The following is an 8,765-nucleotide window of genomic DNA, read 5'->3' on the forward strand; positions in this document are numbered from 1 at the left end:
GCAGAATGATCTGAGTGGAAGAAGGGTAAAGCCCTGTAATCGAAAAGCTCACCCTCAGTGACCCACCTCCTACAAACCTTCTCTTCCGGAAGTCATTTCCCCTTCAAACCATGACAGCATTGTAGACCTATAGGGTTTGGTTTGGATTTGTTTTGGGTTTTGTTTGTTTGCTGATATCATTTTATTTCACTGAGATTAAACTACCTGCTTCTCACTAATAATAGCCCTGCCTGGGGTTGGGGTGCAGCTCAGTGTGGACTAGAGAGTCCAGGTTTACCCCCCAGCATTGTAAAAAGGGATAGAGAAGAGGAAGAAAAGGAAGAGGGTTGAAGAAGGGGGGAGGGAAGAGGGAAGGAGGGAGGGAGGGAGGGAGGGAGGGAGGGAGGGAGGGAGGGAGGGAGGTTAAAGATGTGGTTTAGAAAGTCAAAAACAATGGAATTTCTGATACCAAATCTTACTGTGATCTTCATCCAGCCTCAGGCAACACTAGAGAACTGAGGTCCCCTTCCAGTTAGGACAGGGTTTTCTCAGCCAAGGTCACCAGAGCCCCCAGTCACCTTGTAGATGGGCAGAGTCCAGAAAGAATAGGGAGGAAAAAGAGAGGAGGCTGACTTAGCCACTCCCAACTTTACCAGTCACTTCCATGGATTACAGAATGGGAGGTCACAAAGAGGGACCAAGACTAAGGTGCCACAGGGATAAATACTGATGATTCTGAAGCTGCCTGTAGACACCTCTGCCCCAAATCCCTCCATTTCAGGGGCCAGCAAGATGGCTCAGAAGGTAAGGGTACTTGCTGTCTGTGGTAGCTTTTTGCTTGGTTGTTTTGTTTTGTCGATTTGACACATTCTGAGTTATCTAGGAAGAAGGAATCTCAAATGAGGAATTGGTCGATTCATATTGGCCATCTGTGGGGTTTTGTCTTGGTTGATTAATGTAGGAGGCCCAGCCCACTGTGGGTAGTACCAGCCCTTAGGCAGGTGGTCCTGGGCTGTATAGAAAGGAGGTTGGTCAAGCCATGTGGTTATTCCCCCTGCCTGTTAGCAGTGTTCCTCCAAGGCTTCTGCTTCAGGGCCAGCCTCTAGGTTCCTACACTGGCTTCCCTTGACGGTGAACTATTACCTACAAACCAAAGAAACAATTTCCTCCTGTGATGGCTTGAATATGCTTGGGCCAGGGAGTGGCACTATTAGGAAGTGTGGCCTTGTTGGAACAGGTGTGTCACTGGTGGGCATGGGCTTTAAGACCCTCATCCCAGATGCCTGGAAGTCAGTCTTCCACCTGCAGCCTTCAGGTGAAGATGTAGAACTCTCAGCTCCTTCTGCACCATACCTGCCTGGATGCTGCCATGCTCTTGCCTTGACAATAATGGACTGAACCTCTGAACCTGTAAGCAGCCCTAATTAAATATTGTCCTTTTAAGAGTTGCCTTAGCCACTTTGCCTGTTCACAGCAGTAAAACCCTAACTAAGACAGAAGCTGGTACCAGGAATTGAGTATTGCTGATAGGCCTGACTGTGCTTTTGTTTGGAAGAATTATTTGGATTTGGGGATTTTGGATTTGGAAAGCATTGGAATGCTTTAAATGGAGCTTAATGGCCATCCTAGTAGGAATATGGAAGACTTTGTTACTGAGAGTGATTTGAATTGTGCAGACCTGGCCCAAGAGGTTTCAGTGGAGAATTTCAATATGTGGCTTAGAGGCTGTTTTTATGGTATTTTGGTGAAGCATGTGACTACTTTTTGCCCTTGTCTGAAGAGTCTACCTGAGGATAAGGTAAAAAGATTTATATTAATTGCATTCACAAAGAAAGTCTCAAGAAAGCCCAGCAGAGACTTTGTTCTCTGGAAGAACATTTCTCATGAAGAACATTTTGAACAAGTGTAGCAAGCCAGTAAGTAACATCCCTCCATGGCCTCTGCATCAGCTCCTGCTTCCTGACCTGCTTGAGTTCCAGTCCTGACTTCCTTTGGTGATGAACAGCAATGTGGAAGTGTAAGCTGAATAAGCCCTTTCCTCCCCATCTTGTTTCTTGGTCATGATGTTTTGAGCAGGAATAGAAACCCTGACTAAGACACTTCCCGAGCTGATTTTCATCAGAGTGTTTTATTGCACCAACAGAGATGTAAACTCTGTTACATCATGCAAGCCAGATGACCCTGTGTAAAAGTGGAAGGAGAGAAACAAGACCACAAAATCATTCTCTGACCTCTGACCTCTGATACATGCACCCCCAACACACACACACACACACACACCACACACACACACACACAATGATAATAGCTAACAAAATAAAAGTTTTTAAAATTCACTCAATTTTCTATTCTTTGAATCCATTATACATATAATTTACCAAACATATGAGAGGTCCTTATAGGGAACCAGCCCTGATCTCATCTCCAATGTAGCTCCTCTAGGCAGGGCCTCTGCCCTGTGGGGCCCTCAGATGCGTCAGTAACAAACAGCATGTTCCAAAAAGCCTTCCTGTCATGGAGAACTATCTTCTTTCATCTGCCCCTCATCTCAGATTATTTCCATCCACACCGACCAGCACAACCTACCAGGGTTGAACACAAGAATCAAGTTGTATCATAAATGTGGCCCGACAATAAAATGCCAAAAAGAAAAAAAAAAAAAGTCACTCTAGATCTGAATGTAAGCCCCACCAACATTCACTCCAAGGACTCGCATGTCCATATGAACCACTGTTCAGAGGAGAGAACTGAAGAGCTTTGGTTAATTACCTCAGTTTCAATGGAGGTATTTTTCAAAGACATTAAGTCTCAACTTCATTTGCTTTAGTCTTAGACTCCGGAAGAAGACTCCTTCATGGACTTGGAAAGGGATCCTTCCCATGGTTGGAGCCTACAGTGTTTCTTCAGGAGAGCCTTAGAGTTTTAATCACTGGCAAGCTGCTTGAGGCCTGACTCTTCTCTTCCTCCTCCTCCTCCTCTTCCTCCTCTCTCTCTTTTTTTAACATGTTTAAATCTTAGCAAAGTGCACAGAGCACAGTGTTAGCCATAGGAACTATCCCTCACTGTTGTACAACACCTCACTGGCTCCCCTTTCAACTTTCAAGCCTGAACCTCTGAACCCAGTAGATGGCAGCATCCCAGTCACCATACCCTGCTCTCTCCAGTCCCTCAAAGCTTCCCTTCTCCCTGTGTCTGAGTTGGACTACTAGGTGCCCACGGAAGTGGGGCTGTATGATATTTATACCGTGTGACTGATTTCTTTCAGGTAGTGTGATGTCCTTCAGGTTCATCCCCCATTGAGTGAATGCAGGGCGTTGCTAAATTTTAAGGCTGAATATAGCATCCTACTGAGTGCCTGCATTTGCTTATCCACATGTCCATGAATCCTTCCTTGAGTTGTCTCTGCCTCAGGAATATTATGAAAAGCTCCGCTATGAAAATACTGTATATGCCTCAGTCTCTGAACCATCAAAAGAAAAAAAAAGAAAAAATATAGATAGCAAGTTCAGTTGGATAAATGCATTCTACAAGATTGTAAGGGAAAAAAGCTAACATCTGTCCCTGGGGAATCCATCCATCACTCACTGTTAGGTGACAACCCAAGGAGAACTTAATGATGGCACCAAGTTGATCATATCAGAGGGAGACAGACTTGCTATAAACAGTCTTCTCTAGAAGGGGCTCTGAGACATTCCCACTTTGGGCAGGTTTCACAGTTCAAAACAAAATACCATTAAAAAGCTCTTTATTTTCTCCCCCAAGAAGCTCAGAACATAGACACTGCTAATAAAGCCCAGCACTTGTAAGGTGAGTGTGCTGTAACAGAGAAACAGAGTGTCCCTCCCATCCTGCCTACAGATGACGCCCGGAACAGTCTGCCTGACATGTGGTTTACCAACCAGTGTGAGGTAAGATGTCAGGCACACATCCACAGGAGAAGGTCCTGTCACAAAGGAAAGAAGATACTGGAGAGCAGGGAGGGTGCTATAATTAAAAAGCTGGGACATAGTATAATTCAGAGACGTGTCAGTGGGCTAGCACGCTGCCAACTCTTAGGATCTCTTCTTTTTCTCTAAAAGCCCTGAGATCAGAACAAGAGACAGCTTTAAGAACTAAGATTCACCCCACCAGGCATTAACGGTGTCCAGAAACTATGTGAACAATCTCACTTGACATCCTTAAGACATTTATATCTGTCTGATGCAGAACTGGAGCGGGGGGGGGGGGAACATGTTAATTTTCTCAGCCTGCAGATAACACATATACAGAACCTCACAGCCCTACAAAAAAAAAAAAAAAAAAAAGCCCCGAGTATCCTCTAGGGCTTCCACTACCCCGACTGCCTTAAAATATAGACTTGCATTTATCTTGGCCACATTAACGAGGTCTGTTTGACCAATACATTTATATTTATGATGACTGAGGGCAGATTATGGTTGTTAAAACTTGTCCTTGGGACATGAAAACACTCCTCTGTCATTAATACATTTGCTAATATAAACTATGATGTCAGGTCAACGTAAAGGGTAAAAATGTTTCTAAAGTACGCGCACATCATTTTTTAAAGCAATTGAGCCTAATGGAATAGCAAAGGTCACCATAACAAACCATTACAGTCTTCGACTTGGCTACGCCGGCCACAGAAGAACCTCCAAGAAACCGTCATCATTCCTCCAATGTTATGGCATCCAGACGACAGGGATGCCTCGCAAATGAGTCATCCGGGCTCAGATCCGCAGTAGCTATGTGAGTGCAGCACAATCAATTATTCACGTGTTTACAGAGAGCTTTCCTGGTTGATGTTAACCAGAACTGCCTGCAAAGGACAGCTCTCCAGCTGCCCTCAGCCATCCCGGGGCCTCCAACTAACAAGTCACTTTAATTGCTGGAGAAGCCATCTGGGAAGATGAGCCTCCCCAGCCCAGGCCCTGAGACTTTATTAGGTGCAAAAATATTAATCAGGGATAATTATGACAATACTTTATATACAGGACCCTCAGAAAAATCCTAAAGAGGGTGAGAGAAGGTGGCCCTGACCCAGAACCCATTAGGCTCAATGGGGATTGGTCTATTGAAGACCCAGCTCAGGGACGCATGGAGAGGCAAAGTGGAGAGAATGAAGAGAAAGAACAGGGAGGCTGAGAGGCCCAGTGTAGAATGCTCTGTGAAGGTAAGGCACATGGTCGAGGACCACCAAGGGTGAATGCTTTAGATTGGTCAACAGCCAAATTGACCCACCCATCCAAATGGCCTCTGGAGAAGGTAGATGGGAAACAGAACCCACAGACTGTCCAGGAAGACTAATGCTGAGAACAAGGGTAACTCCCGTCTTTGAGCTGGGACACAGCATGGAATCTGATGGTTCTTCTGGCCTGGCTAGAGTTGTGTTTGAGTTGTAGTCAAAGCCGTGGCCTCCCTTCTTCTTAAGGGTGTATGTAGTCAGAGCAAACGGGGGTGAGGGGGTACAGCAGGCACATTTTTTTATTAGATGGATTCCAAGAACTTGGCTGTACTGAGAGACTTTTTTTTCCTTTTGTTTGAAATTAAGTAATTTACAATGTTGTCATAACGTGGGACTGGTGAATATGGTACAGTTGGCAGATGCTTGCCTAGCATGCATGAATCCCTGGGCTTGATCCTCAGCACTGCATACCCTGGATGTGGTGGTACACGCCTGTAATCCCAGAACTAAGGAGGGAGCACCAAGAGGGTCAGACGTTCACAGTCATCTGGGCTACATGAGACCCTGACTCAAAAAAATGGATGGATGGATGATGGATGGATGGATGAATGGATGACAGATAGATACATAGATAGATACATAAATACATAGATAGATGGAGAGCTGTCATAATTCACTGGACCATATCTAAGAAAGTAGCATAAGTTCTTACTAATATGAGCACAGTTAAAAATAAATATAGAGCCGAGTGTGGCAGTGCACAGCTCACACACCAACACTAGGGAACCTCAAACAGGAGGATTATAAGTTTAAGACCATCCTGGGATATGCAGCTAGACTATGTTTCCAAAAATGCATATATATATATATATATATATATATATATATATATATATATATATATATATATATATGCATTTATATATATTATATATATATCACATATATAACTAGATAGATAGATAGACAGACAGACAGATAGACATAAAGAGAGTTAAGAAGGCCTGCAGTAGAAAGAGGAAGTTAGCAAATAGAGGGAGGGCAGCCCTCCTTAGTGCACGAGGCATCCTTGGGCACTTCTGCAGCTGGGTGTTGTCATGAGGCCAGAGCTGCAAAGGGCTTGTTTTGGGGTTACTTTATCTCTTCCAGGCTTCCCATGAATCCACCACTCATGTTGACTGGAACTCCTGAGCTCTACCACAAGCTTCCCTGGATACCAGAATGGCATTTCTCAAGGGGCCAAGTGAAACACCAACATGTCTTTACCCAGGCCTTCCCTCTAGATGGGCTGTTGTGTCTGAGAAGACTGAGGCATGCTGGACTTCTCAAGCATATTGTCCCATGGCATTCTTTTTCATGAGCAGGTCCCCTTACTCCCACCCCTGCAAACTTAGACTATCACAGTAGAAAATCCATCAGAGCTGTCCAATCAACAACCCTTCAGTTAGATGTCATGTCAAGGCCATGCCTGCAAGATGCTGCCACTTCAAGGAACTCAAACCCAAGTGGTCCCTGACTTAGAACAGTTCAGCTCAGGACTTGTTGATTTGATGAGGGTGAGAAAGAAAGGGATACACATTCATCAGAAACCCTTGGGCTGGGGGCAGGGGATATGGCTTGACTCATCGTGCACAGTGCTCATTGTGCAAGCATGAGGATCTGGTGTGAGGATCTGAGTTCAGATGTTTAACTCATTAAAAAGCCAAGTGCATATGTTACTCCAGTCAGGGAGGAAAGGGAAACAGATCCCAGTGATCCCAGAAACTGTCAGGGAGGTGGCAGGTGATCCCAGGGACTCACTGGCAAGTCAACAAATTAAAATGCTAAGACCCAGATTAACCCAGATTAGTCAAAAAAAATAAGGTGGAGAGGTACCTAAGAAGATACCTGACATTGACCTCTAGCATTTTTACACACAAACATCCACACATAAAATGAAGGGTAGAGGCTCACTGCATAACCCATACTGGGCATATAATGGTTAGTTTTGTCAATTTGACACAACCTAGGACCACCTAGGAAGAGAGTCTCAATGAGGCATTGCCTATATTGGTTTTGCCAGTAGACATATCTATAAGAGATTGCCTTAATTGATATAAAAAAGACTTAGCCCACTGTGGGTGGTACCATTCCCTAGGCAGGGGCATCCTGAACTATATGAGAGTGAAGAAACTGAGCTGAACATAATCAAGCGAGTGAGTATGTGTGCATTCATTTCTCTCTCTGCTCTTGATTGTGAGTACAACTAGCTAGCTCCCTCAAATACCCACAGCCTTGACTCTTCCACACAATGGACCTTGAATTATGGACTAAATAAATGTTTTCTCCTTTAAGTTGCTTCTGGGCATGGTATTTTATCACAGTAGCATAAGCAAAACTACAACAAGGCTCACACTCACTATGGAGCCCAGGGTAGTCTTGAACTTGTGATGAGTCCCTGATTCAGTCCTTCAGGAGCCAGGCTTATAGGTTCATCCCACCACACTCAGCTCTATCCTGCTTTCGGTCAGTTCTTGTATGCCTAAAGTTGCTATCTTACTTCCTGCTGGCAAGTTTCTAGCTCTTTCCATGGAATGCCAAGACAGCAAGACTTTAAGCTTGCCCCCTGGAGTCATTCCACAGCCCTACTCCTGTTCTGAAGCTCTGGGGTTCTATCCGCCATGATTACTGCATCAAGTCTCCGTGTATAGAACATCCACAAAATGCAGGTATTTGGGCGTGACCTCACATGTCTGTCACTGGCTATCACAAGCTCTTTCTGAGGGTTTGTGATAGATCATGGAGCTGATCCTATATTTCAAGTGTGCGTGTGATCAGTATCCAAAGTAAATGGAACATCAGCTGTTCCTTTAGTACTAACCCACTCATTAAATATAAAATAAACACAGGTAAATGGCCTTTAACTCTTACTGACAAAGAGCTCAAGAACTGTGCAGAGCTTCTGGAGGTCACTGTGTTCTCTGTCTTCAAGCAGAACCTTCCATCCAATGGGCAGAAGGAGGCAAGTGTTAAGTGAGGAGGGTTCTGGGTGCTGTCTTCCATTTGGTGGGAGGTGCCCTGCAGTGCTAGATCTAGCTACCTCACACAAGGTTTTGTTCAGGATAATGAGGGGTTCATCTGCAGTGATGAGCAATGGGAAAGAGGATGTCATCTTTACGAGGTGGTAGGGATATAGGCCTAAGGTCAGGGAGGGTAAAAGTGACTACTCTGACCACCTGAAATGGATCCCAGGGTCTCACATGATAGAAAGAGAGAATTGACTTAGGCAAATTATCCCCCAACTTCCACTTGTGTATCATGGCACTGGTGTGCAGGCAGGCAGACACACACACACACACACACACCAATATTTAATATACTAATATAATATTTATATATATTTAAATAAAGTAAAATTTAAAATAATAAAAGAAACTAACTTTCCTAAAGCAAAGAAACATGGGGTACCTGGGGACTCCCCCACTTCCTTCAGATAGAAATGTTTCTAGTACTTAACAGGGACTGGCTAAGTTTGCAAGACCGTATTTCTCTCCTCTGTGTCCTGACCCCAGGAAACATTGAAACAGAAGGAAATCTGAATGAAGAAACACTTGGAACTTACAAA

This window comes from Arvicanthis niloticus, chromosome 10, assembly GCF_011762505.2.
Source record: "Arvicanthis niloticus isolate mArvNil1 chromosome 10, mArvNil1.pat.X, whole genome shotgun sequence".
Lineage (NCBI taxonomy): Eukaryota > Metazoa > Chordata > Mammalia > Rodentia > Muridae > Arvicanthis > Arvicanthis niloticus.